This window comes from Cavia porcellus, unplaced genomic scaffold, assembly GCF_034190915.1.
Source record: "Cavia porcellus strain 051 isolate PalLab524CR breed Dunkin Hartley unplaced genomic scaffold, mCavPor4.1 scaffold_1, whole genome shotgun sequence".
Taxonomy (NCBI): Eukaryota; Metazoa; Chordata; class Mammalia; order Rodentia; family Caviidae; genus Cavia; species Cavia porcellus.
In genome coordinates, this window is record NW_026947484.1 from 220488863 (window position 1) to 220501475 (window position 12613).

At 38.4% G+C, this 12613-nt stretch overlaps 1 pseudogene; it reads right to left on the bottom strand.

Moving 5' to 3' along the window:
* Positions 1 to 4310: 4310 nt before the first annotated feature.
* Positions 4311 to 4490, bottom strand: LOC111757755 (small nucleolar RNA U3; annotated as a pseudogene).
* Between the last annotated feature and the right edge of the window lie 8123 nt (positions 4491 to 12613).

Below are 12613 nucleotides of genomic sequence, written 5' to 3' on the forward strand. Positions count from 1 at the left end.
AGTAGGGAGAGAGCTCTTTCTCAAATGGAAAGGAGATCAAGAGATGGAGGGAGGAGGAAGGGAAGAGAAAGAGGATAAAGAAAAGAGAGAGGTGGAGAAGGAAGGGAGGAAAAAAGAGAATTCAGATGTGTTATATACCAGCTCCACACAAGGACTGTAAACACTATGCACCGCAAACATGTACTGTCAAAAATAAAAAGAAAACATGATGACCTAAATGCTGTTTATGGGAAACAGTGAATATTACTTGGAATGGAAGGCTTGCTAAGCTCAATGAGAAAAACTCAAAATAGAAGAAATTCGATCTCTATTCTAGGCCAGTTCCAGGACACAGGGATGAAGGAATCAGCTACAGAACTCCTGTGCCATGAGGTGACCATCTCTGCCTCAGTGGTGGCACTTTAATGCCAAGTGACTATGTTCGTTGAGAGGAGCAGAAATGACTGGTCTAGAACAATATTTCAGTCTAGACAAGATAAGAAAATAGGCTAAAATGTGCTGTTAGAATTGTAGGTATTCTCAGAAACATACTTCAAGATTTTCTTCTGTAGCACTGAAATAAATGTTTTTCAAGAAGTCTCACTTGGCTGGAAGAGGTTCCCACAGAAGTTTCGAATTCCTTTCTATACCGACTCTAGTTCTATTGAGCATATGAGTTTCCCTTGGTTGTTGGGAAGAATCCACTTGAAACATCACCGAATCAGAGTATCCATGTCTTTAGCTCCTGTTATCTCTAAAGAAGGTGATGGTGAGCACAACTTTAAAGGTGATAAAATAGCTCCTTTTTTCAAGCTGACAGGTACAGTGCTAAGCATCTGTGTATCTTATTTCTTTTTAAACAATATCTTCCCTAAAGTGTTAATTGAGCTACAACATACTACAAATACTCAATATGGATAACTTGGCAAATTTTGATATAAAGTTATGTCCATGAAATTACCATTAATAATAAATAATAAACATGTCTATCACCCCCAAAGGTTTCATGGTGACCCTTTATAGACCCTCTCAACTGCTTCTCCCTGGTCCACATCCTCATTTTCAAACAACTACTTCCATGCTTTCTGTCACTACAGATTTATTTGTATTTTTAAAATTTTATATAAACAGTACTGCTGGGCAGGGTGGCACATGCCCATAATCCAAGTACTTAGGAGAACTGATCTGAGTTGGAGGCCAAGCTGTGTAACATAACAGAGTGTAAGGCCAGCATGCAGTACATAGACTCTGCCTCAAACCACCCCTTCCTAAAAATTCTTTCTATATAAACGGTGTCATACAGTATGGCTTTTCTTTCATTTGATTCAGCACAACTATTTGGAGATCCATTCATGCTATTATACATAATAATATAGCATATTTAATTTTATAATGAATATTTCATGGTATGAATTCACAAATTAGTTGCTTATTAACCATCATTTGAATCATTTTCCCTTTTAGAGCACATTATAAGGCAGTTTTTATAGCTGAGATAGTATATAACTTGTAGTCCTTCTAGTGGAATTCCAGAAAATCCACTTTTTTAAGAATTCACATTTTAAGAATTCAAAGTGAACCCTTCTCACGGGACCAACCTCTTTCAATTCAAAGTGCCTAAGTCAGGAAGGGCATCAACATGGCAGAGTGGGAAGCAGCAGAGAAAGCCTTTCAGAGTGTTGCCACCTAGATGCTGGAATACAGAAATGTGAAGAAGGTAAGAGAAGGAAAGTGGATCTTCTGGACCCAGGAGAGGAGACACTTCAATGAAGAGGAACGAGGTAGCCGGTGGTTCCTTCTTCCTGAGATGAGACTCACTGTGTGAGAGGAGCAGTTCAACCCCATGAGCACATGGTGACAGCTGGTGACCCCAAAGGCCTCCACAGAGAGATGCAGCAGCGGAGGGGACCAGTGGATGCAGCAGACTGCACTAGCTGGCAGTGAGTCCTGAGGGTTCAGTTGTCCCACACAGGAGAGAGCAACTGGCCAGGAGCCATCGTGGAAAGAGGCCAGCTGAGCTCAGAAGTCAGAGCTGCTGTTGGCTCCATCTAGTGGCTCCCAGCCAGGCTCAGGCCCATAGAAGGTGTACTAATGGCTGCCGGCCAAATGAGTGTGGTCTCGGACAGAACGTACAGGCCCACTGAGATTATCCACCACCCCACCTAGAAGCTATTGATAGCTTGCTGGGAGAAATCAACGCAGATCTGGATTTTGTCTCCATACATTTTCTACCACTGACAGCAGAAACAAATCTGGAAGTGGACTTTTGTTTTCCTTCTCTCCCTTGTTCGTTTTTTGTTGTTGTTATTTTGTTTTTTTTTCTTTTCTCCTTCATTGCTTGATCATGTTTTTAGGAGTGTGGATGTAGTTTCTAGCCCCTTTGTGGTTGTTGCTCTGTTCTGTTTTTCATTTTATCTCTTTCTTCTCTCTTTCCCTCTAGTCTTCTGCACTGGTTTCCCAATGTTAGCATGATCCCTCTCTATCCTCCAGACCTACTTCTAATCTCTTCTTCTTCTACCTCTATTTTTTCCCAACCCCTTTTAAATTTTAGCCTCTAGGGTAAAATTAACATAGTAAAGACATATACTTCATATAATTTTCTGGTCTGTTTTAGATTTTGTTATATAACTACAAATTTAGTTCACATGGTTAAAGGTGGCAAGTTAATGGTTACCTCAGTTTGTCATTTTCTAGACTGTGATTGTTGCTACTGTTATTGATAATGATAACACTTTAGCCAAAAGTAACATAATTGTTCTAAATAGCTATTCTTCCTGGTAGTCCAAGACCAAGATGGACTAAAATCTACAAATCCTTAGCCAACCTTATCAAAAAGAGAAAAGGAAAGAAAAGACTCAAATTCACACAATTAGGATTGAAAAGGGTGAAATCACAGATCCTGAAGAAATCCAAAAGATCATCCACACCTACTTTGGAAATCTGTATTCTAATAAGATGGAAAATGCAGGAGAAATGAATAGATTCCTAGATACATGTGAATTATGAAAGCTGAATCAAGAAATCATAAAAAATTAAACAAACCAATATCAATCAATGAAACTGAAGATGTAATTAAAGACCTACTGACATAGAAAAGCCCAGGCTCTGATGGATTCACTGAATTATACAAGAAATTTAAATAAAACCTAACACCATTACTTCTCAAATTCTTTAAGAAACTGAAAGGGAAGCAATACTCCCAAATATGTTCCTGGCAGCAAGCATTACCCTGATACCAAACTGGAGAAAGATCCAACTAAGAAAGAGAACTACAGGCCAGTCTCCTAATGAACACAGATGCAAAACTCTTCAATAAGACACTGCAAACAGAATGCAACAACCAATTGTTGCCATTGATACCCTCAGATCTGATACCCTCAGATCACATTTACAGCAACTGTGTTAGTCTTCATTTGAGGGGCAAAAATCTTGATTGTGTTCGTGAAAACTAATCACTTACTGTGTTCTCTGACAACTTGGTTCATAATAAGTTTTGGCTGGCAATCCATCTGGGGTGAGTTCTATCACCTGGATGTGAACACACACTTGATTTCCTTTCTGTTGATTTAGAGACCATTTCTCATGTTGTTCTCTAGTTTTGCAATCAAATTGAGTACTGGACTCTTATTGAGTTTTGTGTCCTGGAATGGGGTTTCTATCAAAGAAAATGAACATACTCAGATCAGTCTCATGGAGCATGGAGAGAAATGAGCCATATATCCAGGTGCATCCAAGTAGAGTCTGCAGCTGGACTTCCTTTTCTCTTTGGGTGCCAGCCAAATGCTATAGTTGGGCTTAAACTACATGACAAGTACAGATTTTTGGAGCTTTTGCTTGTGAAACAAAATTTCAATTATTAACGCTACTTACATGAATTCTGCTATCAAAAGGAACAATCCTGGAGATTCAATATGACTCAACCTACCTGGGATCCTAATTCTGGAACCAGTAAGTTGGAAATGAAAGAGGTTTCCTCCTCTGTTTCATATGCTTATCATTATTGGATTCAAGTATGGCTAGGGGAAGAAAAATATCTTTATTCTATATTTCACTTTGTAAATGGCATTATGGTCTGTAAACCCATGAGGTTTTATTCTGTAAGGTTAATGCAAATTGACAACGTTGGAGAGAGAATTGAACTACATGTTTGTTTCTGTTGGACAAATGATTCCTAAATGACTCCTTAATACTTTTGGGGTGTTGGACTTGGTATCAGTAAAGTTCACCAAGGAATGTTATGTTTCAGGGTGAAATTTGGCCTAATGGAATATTCATGCTTATGCAAGGCGAGTATATTCCTTTTTTAAAAAAAAATGAAGGACACTTCAACTGCCTCCTCTTCCTCTTCCTTTCTCAAAGGAAGAGAAGAATGACCATCAGTGACAATGACAATTTCAGTGAAACAATTCAAAGAACTGATTTCACATTCACATTTCATCCTCATGGTTTCTGTATTCAAAGAGACTCTTCTAGGAACTAGCTGTAGAAATGATCCCTGAAAATATAGTCCTTAGAGAGGGCAGTATCTTATCTAAAAGAACACAACTGCCATTCCAAGCCTGAGACTCTGAGCATGACTTTTGCCCTTCCCTTTATTTACAAAGAAATTAAATTCCATAAAACTTTCTAATCACAGAATTTCTCATATTGAAAAGAGAAGGACCTTCAGAGATCACTCATTTTGAGTTTTTTCTTCTAATTATTTTTTCAATGATACGAAAAGACTGCTGGCTGATTGTTTGTTGTTTTTAAAAGAAACTTCTCTGAAAAGTCAAGGTAGAATTTCCTCTCTATATTTTGTTTGCTTCCTTTCTTCCTACTTCTCTTTGCTCATCTTGCCAAAACTAACGTTTCTCTATGGCTTTGGTATGCTTTATCCTCTAGCAGGACTTTTGATCACTAAGATTTAAACTTTGGAGTAGGCACTGGTGGCCTTGAGTTCCCAAAGGAAAATTCTTGATCATCCTAATGTTTTGTTTTCTTGAGCATGCCATCACTCAGTAATGTGGCTTCCTTTACATAAGGTGCAATTGATCAAGTCAAAATAGTGTTGAGCAAATATCTGGTGAATTTGAAACAATGTAGGTGGAATGAAATAAACTGTTGAGAAGTCATGCATTTACCACGTGTGACTCCCAGAACACCGCATAGAGAACTGGCTTAGGAATCTAGATGGGCCCCTGACATAAGGAGAGAACAACTTTCTCATCCATAACATTAGCCGAATTGGTCTAGCAATTCTTAAGGAAGTCTGAAATCTTTCCCTTTTTCCAATATGTTATTCATTCTTTTTCAGAAGAGAAAGAGGTCTTATTTTCTGGTTATTGTACAAGTATCTTAAGCACAAAACCAGTAAGACCAGTGTTCATGGCTAATCTCCATATGGTCAACACCTGTGATTCGTTCCACCATCTGAACTCATCCTTACAACCACCTGTGAATTCAGACCACCACTCCTGAGATGAGCTAAATGTGTGAATAGAGTAGGCAAGTTCATCCCATTGCTGTAAATCTACTATCAGGGGAAATTATTCTTCACTAGGATATTTTGAGTCTATATTAAGAATTGTTTAAGAAAACAAAAAACTGTAGGAAAATAGGCTCTACTAGATAAACTGTAAGAGTTAGGTCACTTTTTACAAACAAAAAGTAGTTTATTTTGCTGGAATAACAAGGTCAATAGTTTCTGAAATTCCAGGATTCCTTTATTCTGATGTGACTGGGTGTTTCCCAGTTGGGCTTTTGTGTTGCCCAAAACAGAATCCATTCTGGTTAGTTTAAGCAGGAAAAAAACTTACAAAAGGATACCAGGTAGATCAAAGAAACTCAGTGAAGATCAGAGAGCGGACTCTGAGCCATCCAGGAACAATGGTCAGTCATACCACTTGGGTGAAATTGCCATGGTCGCTAATGTTTTGTATGTGTAAGAAAACTGTAATGGACACCAGCAGCACTCCCAGAGCTGATCGCAAAGGTCTAGATGCCTCCACCATCACACCAATTTCTTTCCATACAGGTGGCTCCTTAGGTTGTTCAGGACCCAACCCAAGACTCATGAGTTGATCTAATTAGTGGAATCCAGGTAGCCCTACCTACAAGGGACTCCAGGTATGCAAGAGCTTTATCTGACTTCTAATTTGATAAAATTCAACATGTAATGTGAACTATCAGCCAAAGGTAAGGAGCATTTCAGAAAAATTAAAACTCTTTGTGCTTCAAATAACATTACCAAGACAGTGAAGATGACCCACAAAATGAAAAAAAGCTTTGTAAATCATATAGACAATAAGAGAGTTATATTTCTTCCATGTAAAGAAATTTGACCACTCAGTAATTAAAAAACAAATAAATGAATTAAAAATAAACGGAGATTCAGAATAGACATTTCTGATATACAAATGGCTAACGAACAGGTGAAAGATCCTCAATATTCCCTCAGAGAAATGCAAATCAAAACTACACGGAAATGTTATGCAGTCACTATGACAATTTTGGCAAAAAATATGCAAATAACAAATGCTGATAAGAATACAGAAAAAATAGAATGTGCTCATAAGTTGCTGTTAGAAATGTGACATGGTATATCCCTTTGGAAAGTCATTTGGAAGCTCTGAAAAAGTTTAAGCATGCAGCCAGTCACTTGGAAATTTACTTCTAAAATATGTATCCAAGAGAATCCAGGCATAAGTCTACCCAAAATCTTTTATGTGAAGGCTCATAATAGCATTGTTAAAAATAGACAAAAAGTTGAAATAATAAAATGTCCATCAACTTATTAATGGATAAACAAAATATGTTTATATAATGGAATATTATTTGGTCATAAAGAGAACTGAAATACTGAAACATATTATAATATAGATGAACCTTGATGACTTTCTGCCTGGGTGAAAGAAGCCAGTCACAAGGGTCAACATATTGTATGATTTCATTTATATGAAATTTCAGTGTATGAGGTTTCTAGAGCTGCCATGACAGTACCACAGACTGAGTAACTGTATGCTTTAAACAACAGAAGTTTATTTACAGTTCTTTAGGCTAGAACTTTTTAAATCAAGGCATCAGCAAGGTTGCTTTTTTCTGAGACCTCTCTCCTTGACTTGTAATTGCCCATCTTCTGCATCCAATTTTTCTCTTTTGTAAGCACACCATTCATATTGGATTACAGCCCACTTTTTGGACCTTATTTTCATTTAATTCTTTCTTTGAAGACCTTATCTCCAAGTACAATTATGTTTTGAGGTTCTGGAATTTATAACTGCAACATGAGAATTTCAAGGAGATAATAATTCAGCCTTTAAAAATAAAATAATAGACAAAGAGAGATAGATGATAAATAGATTAAAAATTGCCTGGAGCTGGAAGATGGTGGATTTTTGGAGAGGGTCAAAAGTTATTTCTTAGGGTAATGAAAATGCTCCAATATAGTTGTGGTAGTGGTTGTAAAATTATTTTAGTATACTAAAATCTATCATCCATACATTTTAAATGGGTCAAGTGTATGGCATACAGATTACATGTTAATGAAGCTGTTACTAAAAAGATTTAAATGGGGGTGCAGAATACTGGGTGGCCACAAATGATAATTATCTATTACAGAAATTAATACCACCCATCTGAAAAATTACAAAGAAACTAGGAAATATAAGTTCATGATCTCCATGGAAGAGGCTGTTTAAGTGTTCCTCCTTCACCCTAATCCTAAGTCATCTCAACATGTCTGGTGGAAGCAATGGTAATTGATTGCTGTTTTTATCACATTGTTCAATGGCCTTCTGAATTCTGGGAACAAGGGTGACCTGGTTGTGACTAATGTCATCCTTTGATGTCCAGGATGAGTGTGGCTGCTCTTGGGAAAGACTTTTTTCCTTGACAAGCACTCTGAGTACTTTACAGTATAAAGGAGAGTTATCTCAGAGATGCAGTTTTTTCAGACCTGGGAATATATTATGAAAAATGCATTCAACTGGGAATTAAAAATGTTTAACTTACAGCAATCCATTTGGGACCCCTCCTGTCTCTCAGAAACTATTCCTATTCCCCATTTCCTCATTCCTATTCCCCATTCCTTTTCTCCAATAAATTTTCCTACTCTTAAAAGAGGTTAATTAGAAGAAAAGCAAAACTATAAGATGTAATACTTTAGTCCCCATTTGGCTCTTTTGCATTACTGAGCCTTTTACTTTTCATCTTCACTGTGGACTTTCCTTGTACTCCAGTCACTTGTTGCACTTACTGACTGACAGGTGGTGTTTTAAATTTTCTTCTCCCCATTAATTTGTTTGAGGTTTTGTCATTGCTTTAAAGCAGAGTGTACAGGAGCAAGTCTTTGGTAATGTGGAGATGGAGGGGAAGAACCCTTGAAAGATTCTTCAGGGTTGTCAGTGCCATTCATGGACTGCAGGGAAGAACAACAAGCCAACAAGAAGCCAAGCCCTCCTTGCGAGTCGGCACCATGAGTGGGCTGCTGGGCGAAGAACCAGATGCCAACTCCTTACAGCGTGTGGGCTGGGAGACAAGAAGAGCCAAGGTCCCCTCACACCACCCTGTAGGCGACTGGCTGATTCCGAGAAACACAGGCTGCGATCATAGCTAGTGAAGTAAAATAAAACATTATACTTGTAGTGTTTAGTGTTTCATTAACTTTGCAGGTCTACAGATGATAGTCTGATCATCTATTCAGAGGATAACATTATGCAATGTAGCATTTATGGGGGATCTCTTCTGAAGGTGGTAGCCATTGTTAATTCCCTATTACCTTTTTTGAAGTCCTGTATCGTTTTCATTGTTTGTTTGATTTTTTTTTTTTTTTTGTCTTTTTCCTTTTTATAGGTACCGGGGATCGAACTCACGACTGCCTGCTTACAAGGCAGGTGCTTATGCCACTGAGCTAAAGCCCCAGCCCCTCATTGTTTGTTTAGTTGGGTTTTATTTGTCTTGCTTGACTTTATTATATCCAACGGTATGGGCAGCTATTTCAAAAATAGCAAGATATATTATGATAGCCATTTTGGCTTTACTACTATCTTGTTTTGAAGTTCTTTATTGCATTCAATGTTTTGTTTTTATTAGTTCTGTTTTATTTGACTTTTACTATGTCTGAAGTTATAGGCAGCTATTTTGAAGACAATAAGAGGCATTACAGTAATCATTGATTTCCTATTATCTTGTTTTGAAGTCCTGTATCACACTGCTGTTTTGATGGGCTTTATTCTGTTTTATTTTGCTTGCTTTTATTCTCTTTAAAATAAAAAACTGCAAGAAAAAACATTCTTCAAGTATCATATTTTGGATTTCAAGTCTTCAAGCACTGATAGAGGAAGCATAGGAAAAGTGGGGAGAAGTGTGAAAAGAGAAGGATCCCTCAGGCAGAATGAGCTACCTGAATAAAGTCACAAGGTGCTTGACAGTGTTAGGAGCACAAGGGCAGCTGTGAGGAGTTTGATTTGGCTTCAGAGACAGTTACAGTGTGGGGGTGAAAATCAGCCAAGTGAAATCAAATAGAGCTAAGGGCAAGAGACAGAGTATCCAATTTATCTCAATACTGTGGTCTCAAGATTCATCCATTTTCCTACAGATAATTCACATTTATCCTTCTGCATGGCTGAGTAGTACTGTATTATGCATGTATACACCACATTTTCTTTATCAGTTCATCTGTTGATAGATATACAGTCCACTCCCAAGATTTAGCTATTATGACTTGTACTGCTACACACATGGATATTCATTATCACTGTAACATGTTATTAAGTCTTTTAGGAAGATACCTAAAAGGAGACCATCTTGGCTCAATAAAATTTCCATTTTTATTTTTTATTTTCCACAATGGTTGTATTAGTTTACACTCACCAGTAATATGAAAGTGTTATTTCTGTGTACACTCACCAGCATGTGTTATTACCTAATTTGTTGATAATATCATTTTTTCTGGAGTAAGATGAAATCTCAGTGTTGTTTTAATTTATATTTCTCTTATGACCAGTGATGTGGCACAATGATCACATGATTTCTTTTGCAACTCAAGGTATAAATAATTTAAAGAGCAAAATAAAAGGTAGGTGTCACAAAATAGAGAGAGAGATCCTCTACAAATGGAAACAGAAACTAGAGATGGAGAGAAGAAGGAAGAATGGAAGGAAAACAGTGGGAAAAATAATTAAGATATATACCTGTATGAAGGTAGGAATTACGTACAGCTTACATTAGGTACAAATATGTGTTAATAAGCATAAAAGCAGAGAGAAAACATCCAGATCAACACATAAAGAGCCACATCTTTTTGTCTTTTTGAAGGTTATGCAGGGAGCATGGCCCTTTCTTGTGTGCATTTTCATCTTAGCCACTACGAGGTGAACAGGCTTTCTCCACAACACGCTGCTGCTGCTGTGGTCCCAAAGCAACAGGGCCAAGAAACCATGGACGGGAACTTCTGAAACCATGAGCCAAAATAACACTTTTCTCCTTAAAAATTGTTTATCTCACTGTGATTGAAATGTAACTAACACACACGTTTCTATTTTGCAATGAATAAATGAATACCTACTAATGAAAATCCACGTTGGTCCTAAGTGCCAAGGGAGTACTTTTATATCAAGAAAACATTTAATGACAAGGACAACCCAGCCACCTCCTCTGAGCATCTTGCTCGTAAACACACTCACTTCTTAACTAACTTCCCAGTTAATGAAACTTCCTTTCCTGACAGAACCCCCACATCAATTTTTTGGGTGTCTGGAATATTTTTAATGATTAGCTAATTGTGCTCTTCGGATTCCATCCTCTATATTTAGTAGATAATGCACAGTTTTTCTCTGATAAACTTTCCATGTGCCGCTCCGGTCCCTGTCCTTCCCTCACTGGCAGTAACCTCCCTACTTGGCAGTTGGTTAAAAGACGCTGCTTCGGGTCTCTGTCCAGCCCCACCTCTGTAACTTCCAGGAAGAGCAGTCCTGCTCCCATTACAATGCCTGCATACATCGTTGCATTCTCTTGTTTTGGAGAAGTAGGGTATAGAGCCACTCTCAGGTCCTGTTTTGAGAATGGAGTGAGCTTGATGTTTTTCATCTGCGTAGGACAGGGAACTATGAAACAGCACCTGAGAGGCACATTTGTCAGGGTTTTTTTTTTTTCACTTACAGCTCTCGTGCAATTCCGGGTTGATGGAAACATTAGAGAGGATGAAGAAAGGAAACATTTTTTTATTATCAAAAAGACTGTGCCAAGAACCTTTCTCTGTGTGTGGCCTCCTCCACCCTGGTCTACTTGGAGCTTGTGTCAACATTCACAGCGCTCTGTGTTTATAGCAATCAAGGGCTTGTGTCATGCAGTAAGCTGAATCTAGAAAAGACAGGAAATTAGAATCTGTCGTCAAGCTTCCAGAAGAAACTAGAACCTTTGAAAACCTGACTTTAATCCACTGATACTGATTGGAAATTTTTGGCTTTTAGAACATTGAGAGAATACATTTATGTTGGTTCAAGTCACTATGTTTGTGGTAATTTGCCATAGTCAGAGGAATGTCCACTTGTGGACACGTTTATTTAAAAGTCCACTTTCAAGCCGGCATAGTGACTCACACCTGTAATCCCAGCACTCAGGAGGCTGAGATTGGAGGATCGTTGCAAGTCTGAGACCAGCCTGGGCTACAAAGTGAGCTCAAGGCCAGCCTAAACTGCATAGAAGAGACTTTGTCTCAAACAAAATTTTAAGAAGTCCATTTTCTTTTTTGAGACAAGGCTTCACTTTTTGAGTAGCTCAGGCTAACCTTGAACTGACTTTGTAGCCCAGGCTGACCTCAAACTCGTAGCAGCCCTCCTGCCTCAGCCTTCCAAGTGCTGGGATTACAGGAGTGTGCCACCACACCCCGCCTAAAAGTCCATCTCTCTGAATAGAGATCACAAATTTATTTTAATCTTCCCAGGGGTGGACACAATGGCACTCTGTCAATTAGTTTTTTCAGAATGAAAGAAATGTACACTTTTCAGTTGTTTCTAATAAAGATATTCATCAAAACAATATAGGGAAGAGAAAAGAACTAGAAAAACTGTCCCAGAACCGTCTCTGATAAGCCTCAAGGCTTCCTTAATAAGCAATGTTAATGCTGGTCAACAAGCAGCAGGGTCAGTAACTCAGCAGCAACACGAGAGGCCATTCCCTCCTGTTACTCAGCAACTCTTTTCCCTGATGCACCCAAGAGAGTCTGCACCTGTCATCCCAACTACTCTAGAGAAAGAAATCAGTCTTTTATTTACCACCCAGACTGAAATTCTCCTTGGAAGCAAAGCTGTCATACTAAACCAACTCCTCTGATGCTGGCCGAGCACACAAGGCTGTCTCTAGGTTGGATGCTGGTCCCTGGCTCATACAGTGATGGCCAGGGCAACTCTGGGTAACAGAATAGTGTGTTATTAAAATTGCAAGCCTGTAGATACATTGCTGAGCACAAGGCGGCTGTGGATTTCAGAGTCTTATGGAGCTCAGAGACACCTCTTCCATTCCCTCATGCATTATTGGCCTTCAACAAATGCTTCTCTAGGGGACCCAGTGGGGGTATAAAAGAACTATAAGGTACAGTCCTTACCTACAAGCATGCTGTCACATGAGTACAAAGAAAATACCCTTTCTTGTCCCT